At 37.5% G+C, this 22,914-nt stretch overlaps 2 long non-coding RNA genes across 2 annotated transcripts; both read right to left on the bottom strand.

The window, feature by feature from the left end:
• Window positions 1-644: 644 nt before the first annotated feature.
• Window positions 645-20,719, bottom strand: LOC145723836 (uncharacterized). The gene is made up of 2 exons (XR_014149164.1): window positions 20,311-20,719; window positions 645-794 (listed from the first exon to the last, which is right to left on the bottom strand). It is a non-coding gene; the product is annotated as an uncharacterized LOC145723836 (long non-coding RNA).
• Window positions 2,894-10,577, bottom strand: LOC145723837 (uncharacterized). Its single transcript, XR_014149165.1, has 2 exons — window positions 9,004-10,577; window positions 2,894-8,783 (listed from the first exon to the last, which is right to left on the bottom strand). It is a non-coding gene; the product is annotated as an uncharacterized LOC145723837 (long non-coding RNA).
• Window positions 20,720-22,914: the final 2,195 nt, after the last annotated feature.

The raw sequence follows: 22,914 nt of genomic DNA, 5'->3' as shown, positions 1-22,914 counted from the left end.
TTCTTTGCCAATTTGAATACCTTTTATTTCTTTTTGTTGTCTGATTGCTGTTGCTAGAACTTCTAGTACTATGTTGAACAATAGTGGCGAGAGTGGGCATCCTTGACGTGTTCCTGATCTTAAGGGAAAGGCTCTCAGCTCTTCTTCTTGGGGCTTTATTGATTCAGAAATGTGTTTATTAATATTCACAGCACTTGGATTGGCACTGTCGACCATACAGAGCAGCTGAGAGGCAATTGCTAAAGTTTAAGGATAATCTAAGGATGAGATAGGAAAAACAACAAATAACCACACCACATAAAACAAAGAATGTGATGTGTGACAAGTACAGTATTGACAGGGTGTCATGGTGGAGAGAGAAATCCCATCTGGGCAAAGTAGAAGGAAGCATGGATTTGATGCTGATCTTCAGTCAGGTAGTGAAGGGTGCCCCAACTGGCCCAGGCTGAGACCAGCAAAAGCAATGGTCAGTTTGGCCATGATGGCAAATATGCTCATGTTTGGTTGGCTTAGGCATTTGGAAGAAACATTTTTCAATTTCACTCGAACATTTTGGCGGCTCTAGATATTTCAAACTCCAAAGGCATTTTGACAAGTTTCAGTACTATGTTGTTGACTAGCATGTTTATCCTCTCCAAGGCTGGTTTTTAGAGTTCTAAAATCTATCTTTTCTGCATCTGTACTGTCATAAGCCCCGCATTTTTGAAGTATTAAAACTCTTCATGCCTCTTGGGTATTTCTGCTTGTTTATGAGAATTTCTTTGTATTCATGTGTAGATGGCAGTTTGAATGACCTAGAAAGAACAAAACATTAAAAATAATGATTACATAATTCATGTGATCCCTAATTAACTATGTTTTACTTTCTAAGAGCTACAGATGTTGTATTATTCATAAGTCTGTTCACATATTATTTATGTCACACAAATAGGATGTTTGTTAGTTTAAAACAAGCAAATTCTGTGTGTTTCTTTAAGCTAATAAAGCAGGTATCAGGGTATATTAACTATAATTTTTTGTGTCTACAAAACAAGGAGCTAATCTAGGTGAAGTCTAAAGCCTTCTGGACTCAGAGTGTGGTCTTTAGACCACTAGCTGCAGCATCATCTATGGGAACCTGCCCCCCACCAACTACTGGCTCAAAATCTGCATTTGAACAAGATGTCCAGTGATTTATGAGCACTTTAAAATTTGAAAAGCCCTGATCTGTTTTCTAGAGCAAGTTTTAAGAGCCAACTTTGGTCTTAATTGCAACTACATCTGACACATGGGACACTCTCAAGACACCTGACGACCATGGTGCTTGGGTTTTAGAATGTATCAATATATTTTGAAATGTTAATTTCTTTTTTTTTTAAAAGATTTTATTTATTTATTTGACAGAGAGAGACACAGCGAGAGAGGGAACACAAGCAGGGAGAGTGGGAGAAGGAGAAGCAGGCTTCCCATTGAGCAGGGAGTCCAATGCAGGGCTCGATCCCAGGACCCTGGGATCACAACCTGAGCCGAAGGCAGACGCTTAACGACTGAGCCACCCAGGCGCTCCGAAATGCTAATTTCTAGTAAAAATATTTTTGCTCCTCTTTTTAAAAAAATATTTATTTAGTTTAGAGCGAGAAAGTGTAAGTGGGAGAGGGGCAGAGGGAAAGGGAGAGAGAGGGAGAAGCAGACTCCCTGCTGAGCACAGAGCCTGATGTGGAGCTGGATCCCACCACCCTGAGATGATGACCTGAGCTGAAACCAAGGGTCAGATGCTTAATGGACTGAGCCACCCAGGCGCCCCTATTTTTGTTCCTTCTAAAACAAGCAGGTTTATAGGTTTAAAGGATCTTTAATTACTATGGTCCATTTTCCATGCCTCTAATCATTTGTATACTGATTCACAGGGAAAAGTTTTAGTTTTTAGAAACTTAGAACTATTTTAGGGGCACTCAGGTGGTTCAGTTGTTAAGCGTCAGCCTTGGGTTCAGGTCATGATCCCAGCGTCTTGGGATGGAGCCCCGCATCGGGCTCCCTGCTCAGCGGGAAGCCTGCTTCTCCCTCCAGCTCCCCTCTGCTTGTGTTCCCCCACTCGCTGTCTCTCTCTGTCAAATAAATAAATAAAACAATAATAAATTATTTTAAAAATAAATAAAAATCTTTAACAAATAAAATAAATAAATAAAAATCTTTTTTAAAAAAGAAAAGAAACTTAGAACTAATTTAATGGTCACATATTTGGTATATCTCTTGAAGAGTAAAAGAACATTTTCAAATGATAAATGTCCAATAGTATATTTAATGATGCTCAACCATATTTAGAATTTTTTTTTAATTTATTTATTTGAGAGAGAGAGAATGAGAGAGAGCACATGAGAGGGGGGAGGGTCAGAGGGAGAAGCAGACTCCCCACCGAGCAGGGAGCCCGATGCGGGACTCAATCCAGGGACTCCAGGATCATGACCTGAGCCGAAGGCAGTCGCCCAACCAACTGAGCCACCCAGGCGCCCCATATTTAGAATTTTTAAATGTTTTTTTAAAGATAGAATTTTTTCCTACCCATCAGATTAAGTAATGAATGACATCATTACTCCAGGATTTGGGAAGGGAAACCAACCTGATGTACAGCTGGTAAGGATGTGAATTGACGTGAACTTTTTGAAGGACACATCTACCAACTTTTCAGTGGGCCTACATTCGGACCAAAAAGTTCCACTTTACAGATTTACTTTACAGATATATTCCCATATGTTTGCAAAGAAATACATACAAGAATGTGCAATGAACCATTTATATAAACATAAAAGCTGGAATTACCTAAATGTCTATTTTCACTAAGAAATGATTTAATAAATTGTAACATGTTAATACAGTGAAATATTACATAGCTATTAAAGAGGAAGAGATAAGCTAGTGTCTAAGATATATATAATTAGATTCAGATGCATGTGGAGATTACAGACACAGATTAGATGAACTATAGATATGGGTCTATGCATAGAAAGTGCTCATAAGAATAAACACCAAGCTCTTCACAGTGGCTGCCTCTGGGAAGTGGTATGCGGGAGGATGGAGGATTTTTTATTTTGCAGTTTATCTACTGTTTGATTTTTTTAAAAAAATCAAAATAAACATATAACTTAAAAATATTTTTCTTTTGAATGTCTTCCTCTTAGTCAAAAAAAAATATGCACAGCTAGATGGAGAAGATAGGCTTATAAATTTCAGAATGTGTGTACAATCCAAAGAAATTAAAAATAGAAAAAATTCAAGAGTTGCTCAAGAAATACATCTCAGCAATTCTCAGCTATAGGGTTTCTGAGAAATATCTGAATTCTGAATTAATATGTTTTCCATTACTAGATTAAGATATTTTGGAATATAAGCAACATTAAGCTCACAGGTAACTTTTTTTTCTGATACTCAGTTTTTATTATTTTATTTTATTTTGTTTCTTCACATTTGTATTTAAGTTCTAGTTAGTTAACATAGAGTGCAATATTAGTTTCAGGAGTAGAATTCAGTGATTCATCTCTTACAATACCCAGTGCTCATCACAACAAGGGCCCTCCTTAATATCCATCCCCCATCTAGCCCATCCCCCACCCACCTCCCTCCATCAACCCTCAGGTTGTTCTCAATAGTTAAGAGTCTCTTATGGTTTCTTTTTCTCTTTATCTCTCTCTCTGTGTGTCTCTTTTCCCCTTTCCATATGTTCATCTGTTTTGTTTCTTAAATTCCACATATGAGTAAAATCATATGGTATTTGTTTTTCTCTGACTGACTCATTTTTCTTAGCATAATACACTCTAGCTCTATCCACATTGTTGCAAATAGCAAGAGTTCATTCTTTTTGATGGCTGAGCAATATTCCATTGTATATATGTATATACCACATCTTCTTTATCCATTCAAGGACATCTGGGCCCTTTCCATAGTTTGGCTATTGTTGATAATGCTAATACAAACATTGGGTACATGTACCTCTTTGGGTATTTTTGTATCCTTTGGGTAAATACCTAGTAGTGTAATTGCTGGGTCATAGGGTAATTCTATTTCTAACTTTTTGAGGAACCTCTACAGTGTTCTCCAGGGTAGCTGTACTAGCTTGCATTCCCACCAACAGTGCAAGAGGGTTTCCCTTTCTCCTCATCCTTGCCAACACCTGTTGTTTCTTGTGTTATTAATTTTAGCCATTCTGACAGGTGTGAGGTAGTATCTCATTGTGGTTTTGATTTGTATTTCCCTGATGATGAGTGATGTTGATTTTTCAAAATGCAAAGTAAAATGACGTCATTCTCTACTTACCAAGCTGGCAAAACATTTGCCAATATTAAAAAGGGTGCTAATATTCAGCAATCATAAGTAGGTATACACATAATGACTTGGGAAGATATATATTTTTAAATGAAACAACCAAGTTTAATCTGATACGTGTAGTCTGATATCACTTTGTAAGTACATAACATATTTCAGAATAAGCATAAGAGAAAATTGGGAAGAAAAATTATCAAGCTCTTGACAATGGCTATATCAAGGGCAGGGGATTCAAGAATAACCTTTTGACATTTTCCTTTCACAGAATTTTGTTTTTAATGTGAGAATATGGTAGGCCTTTTCTTCCCCAAATATTTTCAAATTTGAAAGATTTTATTTTATTTATTTACTTGAGAGAGAGAGCAAACACGAGTGGGAGAAGGGGCAGAAGGAATAAGCAGAGTCCCCACTGAGCAGGGAGGCTGATGTGGGGCTCGATCCCAGGACCCTTAGATCATGACCTGAGCTGAAGTCAGATGCTTAACCAACAGAGCCACCCAGATATTTTCAAATTTTAAAAAGTGTAAAGAGAACCGGTGAAATTCATTTATTTAATGAATCTTTGCAGTTATAACTCCTCTAGAGTTTCAATCTCCCTTTGAGAATAAAATAACTCAAATAAAAAAAAAACACTCCTTGTAATTAGGCTTGTGAAAAGACATAAGGGTTGGAAGGGGATGTTTATATATGACACCTTCCAAACTGGCAACAAAGAAGTGCATGGAATTCTATCCCATATTCTCATCTTAATGGCATTTAAAAGAGGAAAAATATTGAGAGAAGGGATATAATAGTGTGTTTTCATGACTCAAGGGGCATAAATTTTAAATTAAAAAATACTATCTTAAAGTGTTCTATGGCACTCCTTTGAGGGACACATTTGAGAGTTCTATGTATTGGCTTGTTTTTCTAAGAGCTTTGATTTTTAAGAAGGTATTGGGAACTGGGAGAAAAGAGGCATTGAGAATGTTGAGCCAGAATCATGATTCAAATAATTTTATTGAAAAGTCGGGTCTCTTAGAGATTGAAAGAGTTCTAGGATGTTTTCACCTTTTTTTTTTTGCTCAGTGGGGAGTCTGCTTCTCCCTCTGCCCCTCCCCCTGCTCATGTTCTCTCCCCCTCTCTTTCTCAAATAAATAAAAAATCTTTTTTAAAAATGATAATTATTCCAATATATAACTCAAGCCTTACTAAAACCTAATCAAGTAGCATTCTTAAAGTATTTAAGAGTTGTCAGAATTCCCCATTTCACTTTACATGTGAATGGTTTTGTTTTTGTTTTTTGTTTTTTAATGTGAATGGTTTGTTGAACAAAAAAATGTTTGATGCATACATTCTGGATATTTTCTTTTCATCTCCAGTTTTGATCTCTAGCAGTTTTACTAAATAACATCTCTATGAAACACTATGATTTCAAGTCATTGTTTGTTCTTGACAAGTTCAAAAGGAGCAAATCACAGATTTCTTTTAGAAGAAGATTCATGTATCTGCCAAATTTAGACAAATATATCTGGAAAGGCTCTTTATTCCAAAGGGTTATGCATTTCACAGCCAGGTTTATTTAAGTGAAGACTGCTTATAGTATGAATGAGAAAAATAATATAAACATAACTTTTATGGAATCAGGGAATAGTTTATATGTTTACAAATCTCAGATATGTAAATTAATCATTCAGAAAAAAAAAAAAAAACTCCTGAAAATGGACATGGCTATAATAAAACCCATCAGTAGCTGTGTAAAGTTCATCTTGCTTAAGTTACACTAGTGTTTTATAAACACCAATGTATGAATAAATATTAATTTTCTCCAATTCCTTTAGTCTGAAAAGTACAGGCACTTGCAAAGTTCATAAGTTGCTATGCAAACATTTTTGATACTCCCAGAGTTAAGAAAATCTCACAACTTCAAAGTGGAAATGCTGAGATCAGGACATAAAATAACACATTTTAAGAGCCTCCAAAGGAATTGCTGCACGATAGGCTTCTTTCCATTTTTAAAACATGATGAAATAGTCTTCCTTTTATTTATTATTATTATTATTATTATTTTTAGTCTTCCTTTTAATGAAGAATGCTCAAGCCTCTAAGAAAGCCTGAGGTGCATGAAGTAGAGGAGATGAATGCAAAAGGATTTTAATTCCAAGGAGTAACATATCGCTGGCTACTGTGTTTCAATTCTTCCATCCTTCACGCTCTTTTTGCCTTGTGACTTTACAACCACCATCAGAAGGTGACTAGGTCTGTTTTCCCACCTCTTGAATCTGAGCTGGACTTTGGATGTGGTTTGGCTAACAGAATGTGTCAGAGGTGAGAGTGAGCCAGTTCCTAGTCTGGGTGTCAAGAGACCTCCCACTTCCTCTCTCTCTCTCTCTCTCTTTCTGTCTCGTACTGCCAAGCACCTTAGGAAAAAGCACCTGCCAGGCTGCTAGAGCATGAGCTCGCATGTGCAGCAGAGCCCATTTGTCCAGCTGAGGCCATGCTAGACTTCTAGCCAGCAACCCCCAAATACGTGAGAGAGCCCACCTGTCTCACCCCCACCTGACCATAGGTGTGTAAGGGAGTCCTGTGAGCCCAGAAGAGCCACCCCACTGGCTCATAAACCTTTGAGAAGTAAATACCTACTTATTATTCTTTAGGCACTGTTTTTGGGCTGCTCTAACTCTTGTTGAGAATGCAGTTTTTTAGAAGACCTAAATGTTTTTTGCTTTTGTTTTTATTTTTGGTTTTGGGCTTTTTTTTTCTGCAGAAACTATTTTCATGCTAGATTTGCTCAAACTTACGTTGGTTTTGTAGTTTTGAGGCAAATTCTTTGGCTTAAGCCTGTTTTCACAGAAACTCCTGTGTGATATCATTTTGTCCTATATCTTAGGCTACAAGAAGCCTCGTCATGCCACTGGCAAAGAAGTAGCTAAATAATTTCAAAAAGTGAAGAGTCCAGGGGCGCCTGGGTGGCTCAGTCAGTTAAGCATCTGCCTTCAGCTCGGGACATGATCCCAGGGTCCTGGGATAGAGCCCCAGCACTGGGCTCCATGCTCAACAGTGAGCTTCTCCCTCTCCTTCTGCCTGTCTGCCTACTTGTGATCTCTCTCTGTCAAATAAATAAATAAATAAATAAAATCTTAAAAAAAAAAGTGAAGACTCCAAATCTCCCCCTCCAAAAACAAAAGTTTAGTAAAATGCGTATTAGTTTGCAGATTTAAAGGCTAGTTCAGTTGAACTTACAGTAGAGAAAGCAGAAAAGATGTCAAGAAGACAGAATTAAGTCTGAATTATAACTTTTCTCTCAAAATGCCAACGTATACATTAAAATGAAAAAAAATATGACAGATCAGGCAACAGATACATGTTGTATAAAATACAGATAATATAAGGGAATACAGAAAGGGCAAACCTTTAAGGGATGAAAAAATTCAGACCAAGAAAACATTAATAAAATGTTGGGGGTGTGGTATTAATATTGGAGAAGTTCAAATTTAAGGAAGAGAAGCTTGAAAGACAAAACACAGAAAGACAAAACGTCTAATCCACAGCAAAAATTACTAAGTAACAAGTTGAGAAAGAGTTGTTAACCAACAAATATCATATAAAAAAAAAATGAACCACAAATGGTAAGAAATGCTAGAAACAAAACAGACCATAGATATGTAAGAATGGGAAGTTCTGAACAAAATAATTAAGGCTAAAGTCATCAAAGTATATTAAATTCTATATCCTAATAACAAAGAATATGCTTTATTTCAATCATATTTACAAAAAAATTTCCATGAATTAGGACAAAAAGTAGAAATAGCATAGGCTACATTCTAGGTATACACATGTACATACACAAAGCAAAACTAAAAAAAATAATAACCAAATCAAAGAGAAAAACGGCAACTACCTAGAATCTTAAAATTTTTCTTCCATAAAATGTCTGGGATCAAAGAAGTAATCGAAATTGCAATTGCAGAGTATTTACAAGGTTATCATAATTAAAACAATAAACATTGAAACTTAAAAGCAGAGAAAAATACATAGCCTCACATTATCTATGTAACTAACAAAAAAAGGTAAAAGCAAAAGAATGAGCTATGGAAGGTCCAAAGGTAGAAAGAATAACGACATAAACTTAAGAAAGAAAATAACAAATACAAGAAGAAACTTAATGAACTAGAAAACAGAAAAAAGGTGGATAAAGAAATTGAAAAGCAAGTAACTAGGGGAAAAATAGTAACACAACAGGTAACGTACTAACAAACCTAATTAACAAAGGAGAAAATACAATATTAATGTTTCAAATGGAGAATAAAAAACAGAGGGATTTAAAACTACCCAAAGGAAGTATTTTGCAAATACCATTAAACTTGAAAATTTCTGGTGACATTGGGGTTAGTCTTGAAAAGCAGAATTCACAAGATTGACCCCAGTCAGAGAATATAACGTATTTACCCATTAGTTTTCCTGGAAGGAAGCTTAAAAAATTAATAACAACATTTGGAGAAAGAAACCTGTAGGGGGGGCACCTGGGTGGCTCAGTTGGTTAAGCGACTGCCTTCGGCTCAGGTCATGATCCTGGAGTCCCGGGATCAAGTCCCGCATCAGGCTCCCTGCTTGGCAGGGAGCCTGCTTCTGCCTCTGACCCTCCCCCCTCTCATGTGCTCTCTCTCTCATTCTCTCTGTCTCAAATAAATAAATAAAATCTTTAAAAAAAAAAAAAAAAAAAGAAACCTGTAGGGGAAGGAGGGACTTGTACTTTTCATTTCATCTGCTTTCAAGTCATGCCTATATATTATTGTTTTTAATCTTCTGGGTTCTGTGGGTAGGGCGCATGGGTTGGAGATCAAGAAGTCAGGTGGGGTGTTTGGGGGGGGTGCAGGGCAGTAGAGATTGGAGGAAAAGGACCCAGAGACCAGATTCTGGGCAAGTTTCATCTGGAAGCAAGGAAAGGGCTGAAGGAGGAGGTGGCTAGCTAGGGGTCAGCAGCCAAGCCAAGACAGGGGGAGAGAGAGGCCATAACAGAGCCTCTGCATGAAAGTGGGCCCATCGCTGGGCAGGGACCACCTCAGAGCCTCCAAGTGAGGCTGTATCAGGCTTATCTTTGCAGCCTCATCTTTTGGTACCCCCTTGGCCATCTCTCAGAATCTCTCGTAGTTGTAAAATGCACTATGTGTATTTGTTTTTCAATATTATATTTTGTACCAAATCTCTGAATGAGATCTATTTAACATAATTGAGTGTTAACATGATTGGATTTGGTGCTCCTGTTTGGGGACATGCATATTACACCAACAGGACTGTTGCTGATGCAAACCTTTTTGTTCCCTCCATGACAACAAGGGGAAATTAGTAAGGGCAGGTTCTTCATTAGTAAAAGAAGCAAGTTAGTTGAAATACAATGTTTTGTTTCTTCCATCTGAAAGTGCATTTTAAACAAGTGAAATAGATACCATATGGCCTGTCAGTCACTTGACACTGAAGAACAATACATGAATTGTATCTTATTTCCAGTTTCCCACAGTGAGTGTTAATTCTTCCCTGCTTTTGCTCTTGCTGTTCTCATGAGCAGGACATTTACCTGTTCATTTCCTCTCTTCTTTATTTGGTAAGCTCCAAAGCAGGTTTAAACTAAAAAACTGTTTTAAGTTTAAACTAAATACCTCCATTTTGGTGAAGGTTTTCCTGGTAACCGCAGGTAAAATAAACCACCACAGCCATGAGTTCATACTGTTTTGCTCACATCTGTAAGCATAGCACTAATTTTATATTGTGACTGTAGTCCTATCTCCTCCTATTAAACCACAAGCTCTTCAAAGGTCCAGTGCAGGAACTGCAGCCCCTGAAATGTTACAGATTTTTTTAAATGTTAAGATAAATGTATTAGAAAATTAAATACTTAAATATTTTTAAAGCAAACAAATGTATTCACATTATAAACTTTGGTCCACATGTTCAATTTTGTGTTGCAGTAATGGTACTTGGCTTTCCTAGGTCTACTCCAAATTTTAGTCAATTAAAATAGTTTTAATTTCCAGAGGAAATAATTGTTCTCTATTATGATTATTAATTAGATCTTCCAATTAGGTCTGATTGAAGAGAGCCACGGTTTTAAATATGCCTGTTCATTCCTCATTTTATCTAGCACGTGAATACATATGACTGTATTTGGATTCCAAATATGTAACGAGAGAAAGAGAAGCATTTGGTGTTAGAAAAGAATGAATCATACCACCCCAAGGTGATCTGTTTGTCTGCCCTGATAACTAATGCAGCTTTCCTTGATATCCAAGAGGAATAAGAAATACCTTGCAAATATACTATATTTAAAATAATGTTTTATTTATTTTTTAAAAGATTATTTTTTGAGAGGTGCTTTTATTCATTTCTATTTTTTTCAGTATACTAGATACTTTTTTTTTTTAAAGATTTTATTTATTTATTTGAGAGAGAGTACGAAAAGTGGGGAGGGGCAGAGGGAGAGGGAGAAGCAGACTTCCCACTGAACAAGGAGCCGATGCAGGGCTAGATCCCAGAACCCGAGGATCATGACCTGAGCCAAAGTCGGATGCTTAACTGACTGAGCCACCCAGGTGCTCTGGAATAATTACTATTTTTAATAAAAAAGAGAAAAATCACTTGCTTCAATAAGTTATCTCATTTGTGGTCAATATCTGTTAGGTGATATTCCAAAGTGGAAATTTTGAAACAAGTATGGTATCCCATATTATTAAAACCAAATTTAAATAATTTGCAATTGGTTATTTTTATTATAATCTATTTCTGTCAGTGGTCTCTAAGAATAATTAATTACTACAAGAATGTTATTTAGCTATTTATCCATAAGAGAAAAATTTTGCTCTGCTCTTAATGACACCTTACTATGAAGTAAAGACAAATTGAGTAAATAAACACAATGGAAGAGAACAGAATTCACAGAGATTGTAGTCTAGACAAACTATAAATAAGGATATGTATTTTCTGGTTAATATTTTGAACTATATTTACATATTTTATCTCATGTGATCAACACAGCAACCTATTTGTCAGTTTGGGCAAATTTTACTAAATAAACTATGGACTTGTGAGTTTACATGACTTGCCCAAGTTCAGAGCCAGTCTATGATAGACCCAGGGTTGCTGCCCCAAAGTCCCTGTTCTACCAAGACAGCACTGACATATTGCCTTATCTATGTACACTCGTCGGGAAGCTGAGCCACCAGCAGTGATGTTGGAGGCTGAGGAAGGAGTTAAGAGGACACATGATGGAATAATTTCTAGCCTTGGGAAATTGCCACAGAAAGGGTGGACATGACTTCTACACACTTCTTTCCAGCAAATAGCCCCAATTTCTTTTTAACTGAAATCATGAAAAATCTCAAAGAGTAAAGCATGTGGATTTCATCTCCTATATTTAACTTCACTCTGGCAATGTTAAATCTGTATTTTATTTCATAGCAAAGAAGGACCAATGAATAATATTGATAATGCTATTGATTATAGAAATTTTATCCTTTTATGTCTTGTGGGTATATTCAATTATTATTCAGCAAATACTCATCCCTCTCATGACCTCCATGGAAGAAGGAGTGTACTTCTTTGTCCTACTGATGTCATGTGACTTTCTTAGGCCAAAGGAATATGATTCAATGTGACAGTGTACCAATACCCACCTACACCTTAGTGTCCACAAGGGTCCCTCTCCTTCTTGAGAAGATCATGCTCAAGTAGCTGTTGGTCCAAAGAGGATGAGGGACTTGTGGACCAGACATGGACCCAACCTGCACTTGGTGCCCAGCCCCGCCATGTACAACCTACGTCGACTGCATATTAGCCAACTCACAGTGGCATTATTGGTGATAAGTGGTTAGAAGGCTAAGACTACCAGATTACAATATTCACATTACTCTTCTTCAGGTGAGTAGGAGCTACAGCAAGTCTTCAAGCATAAAAATAAGTACCACGTTATGTTTTACCAAGATTACTCTGGCAACAATGTGTAGGACGAAGACTTCAAATGGGGTTTATTCCTTTAGCTCCTCCCAAAGAAGAGGAAAAAAAAAAAACAAAACATGATTTCAATTTGATGCCAAGACTTTTATTTTTATTTTTTATTTAATTTTTTAACTTTAATTTTTTTAGAGAGGGAGGGCGAGTTGACAAGGGGAGAGGGAGAGAGAGAATCCTAAGCAGATTCCACACCCAATGCAGAGCCCGACGTGGGGCGCGATCCCACAACCTGAGATCATGACCTGAGCTGAAATCAAGAATTGGTCACTTAACTGACTGAGCCACCCAGGAGACCCTGATGCCAAGACTTTTAGCATGCGTGAGGCAGTATGAGGAATGGCTACAACTATGTGAAGAACTCAGGGTTAGACATTTGCAGCATGATGGCTTAATACCCAAAGGAAATAATGAACCCAGAACCTCTGGAAATATGGTTGTCACCTAGTTTGAGTGTCTTGAGCAAGAACAATCACATAGTAAGTATTCTGTAATTGCTTGTTTTCTGTGGTCTCCACTTGGTCTTTATTGATAGAAGCCTTCAAATGAGGCCTTCAGGTTAATTGTTAAGTTAATCGAGTTAATGGTTGTATTTTCTCAAAAGTATCTGAATGGCCTTCCTAAGAATTAACTACATCTGAGCATCAAGTAAATTATTGACTTACCTTGTTCAAGACTGAAAGCAAATCTAATAAATGCTGTTGAAACATGTTATGAATTGTTTTCAATTTACCTAAGAACCTACAGTACTTATTTGTAGGATTTCCATGGTGGGGGCTACCAGTATTGAATTCTTCATCATGAGGAGCTAATCAATGGGGGAGACCCCATGTTTATTTATTTATTTATTTATTTTTAAGATTTTATTTATTTATTTGAGAGAGAGAATGAGATAGAGCATGAGAGGGAGGAGGGTCAGAGGGAGAAGCAGACCCCCTGCTGAGCAGGGAGCCCGATGCGGGACTTGATCCCGGGACTCCAGGATCATGACCTGAGCCGAAGGCAGTCGCTCAACCAACTGAGCCACCCAGGCGCCCTATTTATTTATTTATTTTATAGATTTTATTTATTTATTTGACAGAGAGAGACACAGCGAGAGAGGAAACACAAGCAGGGGGAGTGGGAGAGGGAGAAGCAGGCTTCCCGCAGAGCAGGGAGCCCGATGTAGGGCTCGATCTCAGGACCCTGGGATCATGACCTGAGCCGAAGGCAGACGCTTAACGACTGAGCCACCCAGGCGCTCCGACCCCATGTTTATTAATGCCAAGAACAAACCAAATGATCACTGGCTAATAAAGATAATTCAGTGGGAGAGAGCTTAGATTAGTTGTTTCTTGGCCAGTCCATTCTGGCCATACATCACAACCATTTGCGGATATTTAAAAAACAAAACCACACAAACCTACCCATATTGGGATTTTACCCCAGACCAAACAATGATTGTTTATTCAAAGTTCTCTGGGTGATTTTACTATGCAGCCAGGGTTGAAACAAGTCATGTATGTTTTATGCAGTTTTTAAAAAGCCAAATAAGCTGGATAATTTACCTATACAAAATGTTCCATAAAGAACATCATTTCCTAAAGCCTAGTTTTTAGAGCCAGACTAAAAAAACAAAAACAAAAATAAAAAACCTACTTTAATTTGTACATTATTCTATGTATTAATTCAGAAACTTAATATAATTTTGCCAATATTACTATTCACTTACTCTTTTTCTTTATTACTGTTTTCAATTGTGGTAAAATTCACAAAACATAAAATTTACCAACCTAACCATTTTTAAGTGTGCGGTTCAGTGTCATTAAAGACTTTCCCATTGTTGCGCAACCATAACCACCATCCATCTGTAGAACTCTTTTTATCTTGTGAAGCTGGAACTCTATATTCTTCATTTCACCCTCCCTCCAGTCTCTGGCAATCACTATTCTACTTTCTGTCTCTATGAATGTGACAATTCTAGGTACCTCCTGTAAGTGGAATCATACTGTATTTGTCCTTTTGTAACAGGCTTATTTCACATAATATCCTTAAGGTCCATCTATGTTGTAGCATCTGTAAGAATTTCCTTTTTTTAATAAGGCTGAATAATATTCCATTGTATATACATACTATATTTTGTTTATCTATTCATCTGTCAATGGACAATTCTACCCTTTAGCCATTGTGAGTAATGCTTCTATGACCATGGATGTATGAATATCTCTCCAAGACCCTGCTTTCAATTTTGGGAGGTGTAATACCCAGAGGTTGAATTGTTGGATCATATGGTAATTCTTTTTTTTTACTTTTTTGAGGAACTACCATGCTGTTTTCTATAGCGGCTGCACCATTTGACATTCCCATCAACAGTGCACAAGGGGTCTGATTTCTCCATAACTCTACTAACACTTTGTTCTTTTCTGTTGTTTTTTTTTTTTTTTTAATTTTATTTATTTATTTGACAGAGAGAGCGCAAGAGAGGGAACACAAGCAGGGGAAGTGGGAGAGGGAGAAGCAGGCTTCCCACTGAGCAGGGAGCCCGATGCGGGGCTCGATCCCAGGACCCTGGGACCATGACCTGGGCCGAAGGCAGACGCTTAACGACTGAGCCACCCAGGCGCCCCTCTTTTCTGGTTTTTAATAGTAGCCTTTCTAAAGAGTGTGAGGTGGTGTTTCACTGCAGTTTTTTATTTGCATTTCCCTAATAATTAGTGAGATTGAGCATCTTTTCATGTGCTTATTGACTATATATCTTCTTTGGAGAAATGTCTGTTCAAGGCCTTTGTTTGCTTTATAATTAGGTTGTTTGTTTTGTTGTTGGTGGTGTTGAGTTATAAAAGTTCTTTATATATTTTGGATATTAACCTTTTATCGGATACATAATTTGCACATATCTTCTCCCATCTCATGGGTTGCTTTTTCAATCTGTTGTTTGTGTTTTTTGATGCACAGAAGTTTTTAAATTTTGATGCAGTCCGGTTTATCTATTTTTACCTTTTTTGTCTGTGCTTTTGGCACCATAGTCAAGAAATCGTTGCTAAACAATCCATTTACTTTTAGCAAAGTCTGCCTTCTAAGGCACAAAGACGATTTACAATGCAAATCAATTGGATAACCTGGATTAATTTGCCCATTCAAAACACAGGCTATTAAAAATGAATAAATCAAAATTGGGGAACTCTGAGCTTTTACTGAAACTTTAACTTTTGAAAAAGTATTAAATCTTATTTAAGTAGTTGATAACTTTGCATGAGTTTTCTGATTCATGTCAAGTTCGTAGATTCTTTCAAATTGGAACATAATGGGAGCCCATATAAAGTCAAAATTTACGTATTACATGTCTTTGTTTTGCCAAACTGTCTAGTACCCTGAGTAGCAATAAACACCTACTCACTAAAGCCTTAAAATAATAAAATATTAGCCCAGGAGTGGCAATTAACATTATTTATACCATGTACTTATTTTGTGGATGAACTAATTGAGATCCTGAAGGAGAAGTAATGTACGTGGTCAGTAGAGAATACAAAAGAGATGTCTTGCTTGCAGATACAACACAAACGCGAAGCTGTAGAAGTTTGGACAGCCTGTCTGAACTAATGGGATAATTGATGCCTGTGGGATGCAGGTGTGCATGTGATGTTGCCATTTAATTATGAGCAGGTGGTGCAATAGGAATGCTGTGATAAATTTTGGGTCTCTAAGAAAATTTATTCCAAGAGTTTTTCCCTCAGTTCTATAAATGCTCTAGAAAACGGTCACCTTGTCCCTTGGGGGCTCCCACCTTTCATGCATCCCCCAGGTATCAGCAAGACATTTTGAGAGATGCTAAAAGATCCCCTATGCAGGTTGCCGTCTTGGTGGACCACATTTCATATTTCTAAGTCATGTTATTCTATAAAATTTACAGTATTATAGACTTGAAGGAGCCTTCCAAGTCATTGGGTTCACATTCCCTTCTTTTCAGATCAGGAGACAGAAGCCTAAGTTGGCAGTGACTTGACACAAACCGCCAATGGAGTGTGGTCAAGATCCTAATTGGACTCCCAGGTTCAAAAGCTTATATATTATTAGGAATGTCACCAAAAGCAGAAACAAAAAAGAAATAATGCATTCCAGGTATGCATTCCAAAACCTGAGTTCCCTCCTTGTCTTGAAGCCTCTGAAATCTTGCTCTCCCTCAGCCACCCACAAAGCCAGAAAAATCTTTGACTCCTAACATTCTAACTGCCCCAGCCTAGTAATAAAACCACAGGGATCCTGGCCATGGGAACTTCCCCTCATGAGCCTTAGATAGGCTTTAGCTGGTCTCAATGCCACCAGAAACAGGATGGCTGGACCCTGTCCCGATCTTTTCCACTTTCAGCTGTCTTTGATAAAAGGGGCTTCATTCTGTAAAGATTAGCTTACTTGAAGTGTTGCTGTTTCTGAACTCACACAAAAAAATTATATTGACAAGTTTGCCAATCTTCCAAAATGTTCAAATTCATCTGACCTTCTAAATAACAACATCCACTGGAAAATTATTGGACATCTGGAGAGTCATCTGGGGTTGAATTAAATTTTTGATGTGCTGTGAAATTGGGTCAGTGCATTAGAATTACATTTTAATAGTTATGAATGCACTAATAAAATGCTGCTCTTCGGTGCAAATTGGCAACTTACTCAGACTTCAGAATCTTCGAAGAAATGAATTTCAAAATTCTTGATTAACAAATATGTACAAGAAGTCAGAAAAGACAAATTAAGAATCCTCTATTAAAGTACACAATAAACACTGGATTTATTTTACGAGTTATGACTTTAGATGGGGCTTATTTGCACTGCAAAGGGCAACATTGTTCAATGGTGTGAGTAGCAAGTAGAAAATCAGAAGGGAAACTCCTTTTTCTTCTTAGGATTTGTGGTTCCAGTGAAGTCATTGTACTTAGTCAACTATTTTCTAGACTGCTTAATAGAGCATAAATAGGACAAAGAGATGGCAGTTGTAGGGGCTCAGACTTCTACTGGATGTTATAAAGAACTTCTTAACAATGGGCTGTCTTGTGCATCTCATGAAAAATGTTTAAGCAGAAGTTGAAGAACCATCTTTCAGGGATATTGCACAATAGATTTCTTAATTGGATGAGAAGTGTATTCAAAGACTTTCAAGGTCCTTTTGAATTTAAGACCGGGCTGCTACATTCTATAAAATTAAGCTAAAAGGAGCCCTAGTTGAATCACTGGTAAATATGTCTTAGAAATGAAGTCTCACTTAACAGCATTTACAATTTCGCTAAACTAAAGCTAAGTTTCTGGAACCCACATAGAAGCTAATGGATAGTCACAGCATTGGATGCAAAAAAGACCTCAAGGAAGCTGCATCAGCCTGGTAAGACATGCATGCCCAACACCCCACAGGGCCAACAGGTCTCTGAAGGCACCTGTAAGGCAGGTGTGCAGTGGGGACTGAGGGCAAGCCTCAAGATATTCAAAGTGTAAATCACCTTTGTCTTCTTTTCTTATCAAATCATTACCATTGACCTAATCCTTTACAATAGGAACACACAGAAGATAAAAGAACTCTGGGACAAATGGCAGAGACCATACAAGAAATCTTTGTTGGGGTACGACTGTGGCTCATTACCCCTGAATGCTACCACAGTTGAGTGTAGAAGTTTCTTAGGTATCCAAAATATCTACAAGGCAAACTTGTATTATGCTCGGTTTGGTGCCCTTGAGTTTATTTTTTTTAAGATTATTTATTTATTTGTCAGAGAGAGAGAGACAGAGCACAAGCAGGGGGTACAGCAGGGAGAGGGAGAAGCAGGCTCCCTACTGAGCAAGGAGCCCTATGCGGGGCTCAATCCCAGGACCCTGGGATCATGACCTGAGATGAAGGCAGATGCTTAACCGACTGAGCCACCCAGGTGTCCCAGTGCCCTTCAGTTTAATCACACCCAAGGCTTGAATGTCATGGCCTTTCTCTCCTTCTCCATACTCCTCTCCCTCATCCCTGCCCCTTAGTTCTTCCCTAGGATCCCGGACTTGAGCCAATGCCTCATATTCAGGACCTGTTTTTCTGCCTCCTTTGAATCAAAATTGACCTAAGCTGTGGTGTCATCCTTCTGTGACTTCTAGATAAGTTGCTGAGTGAAATAAAACATAAAGACAAATACATATACACTCTGTGTACCGCTTTCATGATATTTCATGATAATTTTCTTAGAATTGAAAAACCATTTCACAAAATAATGCCTCTGTGATTGTAAATTGAATGCAGGTGGGCAACATTTAGAGGCAACCATTTTAAGTGTGGTCTGATTGTACCCCACATCCCACCAGATAGCTTACTCGTGCTACATCTGTATATAAAATTGGAAACTATGTAATGGAGAATTATTTTTCAATCCCTTACTACAGTCTGTACTCATTCAACAAAATGTATCAACTTCTTGGGAAGAACAAACACCATGACTGAAACATGGGTAACATTATTAACCTAAAGTCAATTTATTGTTTTCTAAAAGTTTAAGTGTTTTTTCCTTTTTTGGTGCATTTATTTATTTTTAATTTTCCCCATTCCTTTTCCTTTCACTTTATTGATTAGGAATTGTATATACTTAATGAGTATAACTTGATGTTTTATGTGTAGCATATAATTATAATAATGTAATAATAACCTATAATATTACATATTTAGTATATATTTAAAGTGTATAACCTGATGTTTTGATATACGTATTCATTGTGGAGTAATCACTACAATCAAGCTAGTTAATGCATCATCTCATGTAATTATTTTCCTTCTGTTTTTTGTGTGTGTCTATGTGGTGAGGATGCTTAAGGTCAACTAAAAGTTTAAGTATTTGTTGTTTGTGGGACTAAGCTCATTCTCTTTTCCTTATTGAGTCAAATTTTGCTACTTTTTTGGTAAGGAGTTTATTTAAGTTATCTTACTTATAGACTAAAATGATTTCTCATTTGTTGGGGAGAAATATTTTTAAAAGTTTAGACAGCAAAAGTCCACAAGGCAACGAAGATGAAATATGAAGACAGGGCTTGGTTTTAAGAAGCTGTAATCACGATGGCTAAAATTGAATCAATTTACCACAGTCTTCTGCAAACAAGCCAGATATTGTTCAAAAAATATATCTATATGTCATAGACTATATAGATTTATACCGTAAACACCCAAACGCAGACCACCTATGGTGGCCATTTACCTGACAAAAACCAAGACAAAACTGATCCATCTGTCTCCACGGGACCAAAGCAATAAAATAGAGTAAGCAACACAGTAATTCCAAATGAATCCAGTTTCAGAGTTTGGAGCATTATCATTACACTGCCATGACTTTTCCGCCTTAAAATCTCTAGTGTTCCAGGGCACCAACCAAAAATGGAATAAGTCTCCTTTCTATCATCTCACATGTTTCAAATACCGCTTTTGCTCCAAGGACCATTTTAAAAATACACTGTCCACTTGAGGACAGCTACCTAGAGTCATGGAAAGAACCCATAGATAGAAAGAACATCCATTTTCTCAAGCTTCCTTTTCTACCAAGTCTTCCAGTCAAACTGCTAGAGAAGACTTAAACAAAAGTTTCAACTACTTTTGACCTGTGGCTAACCAATGCTTGGGAGAGAAAATAACACAGGTAGGATTCCCTGATTTGCTGGGTAAGTGAGACTTTCAGCTGAAAACAAAAATGGTTTGTAGTCCCTATAGCGGCTGCCGGCTCCATTTTTGAAAAATGAGGGCAGTGATACGAAACACTGGTTTTCTTCCTCTCACCTCAAACATACATGTTACTTGCATGATATCATTCACAAAAGGGATGATTAAAATGAACATGACACCTGCTCACCTTAAAAATAACCTCATACAAAAAGAAAATAACCTCATACAGAAGAAAAGATGCTGGTGGGTCCAAATTCCTTAAGGAATAAGATATAATACTGTACACAAGTTTCTTTTATTTAATAAAACATATCACTCAGCAGTGGTGAACCCAGAATTAATGGGCTAGAAGCTGATCTAATTTGGGGGACAAGATGTCTTTAAAAAAATACCTCTCAGTTGGGTGGGTGAGATATTCTGGCAGGTCCTCCCACACTCCTCCTCCACCACAGAGAGCTCCTCACTCTCTAGCAGACAAAATCACACTCCTTGCTCCTCTTCTCTTGCAGCTGGAAAATGGACGGGGAGCGTCCCGGACCTGACTCTCCCCATGTTGCCTGCAAATGCCTTCCCAGTAGCACTGCTGGAATCCAGCACCCAGACTCTGCCCTTGCTGAAGTCACAGTGTTTGTCCATCCCTTTAAAAAGATAGAAGAGGACGAAGATGAATATACCTGTGGTTGCTATTAAGGAAACAGCAAAGAGGAGACCAAAAGTGGCCAAAGCAAGTGTGAGATCCACCATGAAAATGATCAGCTTGGCCAACATGTCCGCACTTCTCCTCATTCACAGAAGATATTTAAAACTTCCCCAAGGCTCCCACTATGCAATTATGTCTTTATAAGATGTGGGCAAGGAAAAGGACATTTCTAAACATGCTAAAGTGTGTTGTAATTCCTCCAAGTATCTACCAGGAGGGCCGTATAATGAAACTTTGATTTCTCAACTGGTATGAAACAGTGGCTAAAGGTAAAATGTGGTAAAGTATGGGATATTGCTTCACCACTTGCTTCTTTAGTGGAGAGAAGTCCAGTGATTTATTTTATCCCCTTCACTATGTAACTGAGTCGCTTGGATTGTAATTGCCAAGGGGTAGGAACCCACTAATGTGCATTTACAACATGTAAGGCTACAGTAGAAATGTGATGTTTCTTGGGAAATTAAAATATGCCAGTAAAGTGTGAAAGGAAAATAAAGCCATTTTTCAAACATGCAAAGACTCAGAAGGTTTACCTCTCCTGCATGTGTTTGAAAAAAAAATTATTAGAGGATATAATCCAATAAAATATCTCTTTTTTAAAAGAGGAATACTTGGCATATAAAAAACTGAATTTAACCAATAGAGCAATGGAGTTAAATTCCAGAATCACAGCTCAGCAGTAGACATACAAGGTAATAAATTCAAATTAGAAAAGGAAGTTGGTAGGCTACCAGACATAGCTTTTAAGAAGACAGTCACCTTCCTATATTAAATGGTATGATTAAAAATTTTGATGATCTAAAAACAAAATGACCATATTTCTTAGTTAACAAGGTAAATGAAAGGTAATAAGAGAATCCAAGAAAATACATAAAGTTGAATGATGAAGCTGTGTCCTCAAATGAAGCAAACTAAACTGAAATGTGTTTTTTTTTAAAAAAAGATTTTATTTATTTATTTGAGAGCAAGACAGAGAGCACATGAGTAGAGGGAGGGGCAGGGAGAGGGTGAAGTAGACTCCCTGATGAGCAGGGAACCTGAGGCGGGGTTGATCTCAGGACCCTGAGATCATGACCTGAATAGAAGTCAGATGCTTAACAGACTGAGCCACCCAGGTGCCCCAAAATGTGCTTTTCTTTCAAGATTTCATTTATTTATTAATTTATTTTAGAGAGAGGAGGAGAGAGAGAGCAAGAGAGCACATGTGCGCACGAGATGGGGAGAGGCAGAGGGAGAGGGACTCTCAAGCAGACTCCCTGCTGAGCACGGAGCCTGATGCAAGGCTTGATCTCACGACACTGAGATCATGACCTGAGCTGAGGTCAAGAGTTGGATGCTCAAACAACTAAGCCACCCAGGCGCCCCATGAAGTGTACTTTTGAGTAAGGCATGGAATATGAGAAATGAGAATCCATTGGTCCTTAATATTCAGAATGTTCTGCTCCACCTAGCATAGATTAAGAGTGAAACTGTATTTCCAAAGGATTTAATCACACTGCTGGTCTTTACAAATATTTCTAAGCTCTTAACATTCTGAATGCTATCTACTAGTTTTACATTTCTGGAAACCTAAAACACAACAAGAAAATTTATTATAGTGATAGAACAGAATGCATAGGTTAGAACCCTTGGCAATTTTAAAAGTAATAGAGGTGTAGTGAGGGAGATGAAGAGAAGTGAGGGAATATAAATTTCCACATCTTGCACAGTTGAAATTCAAGGGATACCTGTTTACAATTAGTGTAAGAAATAAAGATTTGGGGGCACCTAGGTGGCTCAGTTGGTTAAGCATCTGCCTTCAGCTCAGGTCATGATCTCAGGGTTGTGGGATCGAGCCCCATGTCAGGCTCCCTGCTCAGCGGGGAGCCTGCTTCTCCCTCTGCCCCCCAACCCCTGCTCATGCTCACTCACCCTCTCTCTCTCTCAAATAAAATAAATAAAATCTTTAAAAAAAAAAGAAAGAAAGATTTGGTATAGTTTTACAAATAATAAAAAGGACCAATGGGAGAACCGAAAATACAAATTTAACAAGATTTGTAAGATACAATGGGTAGTAAAAGGTATTAGATTTTTTATTTTCATGGCAAGAAATCAGCAAATACTGTTTAAAATTGCTAAATAACAAACTAGATTTATAAGTATATTATCTAGACCTGTGATGTACAATACGGTGGCCACCAACCACGTGGGACTATTGAACATTTGTAATGTAGCTAGTCTGAATTGATAATGCGCTCTAAGTATGAAATACACTTAACATTAAAAAAACACAGAATTTAAAATAGCTCATTCATAG

This window comes from Leptonychotes weddellii, chromosome 10, assembly GCF_054177405.1.
Source record: "Leptonychotes weddellii isolate Sample4059 chromosome 10, ASM5417740v2, whole genome shotgun sequence".
In the NCBI taxonomy this organism is placed as follows: domain Eukaryota; kingdom Metazoa; phylum Chordata; class Mammalia; order Carnivora; family Phocidae; genus Leptonychotes; species Leptonychotes weddellii.
Note: the sequence above shows the minus strand (reverse complement) of the source record. Positions and strands in the feature narration are given on the sequence as shown.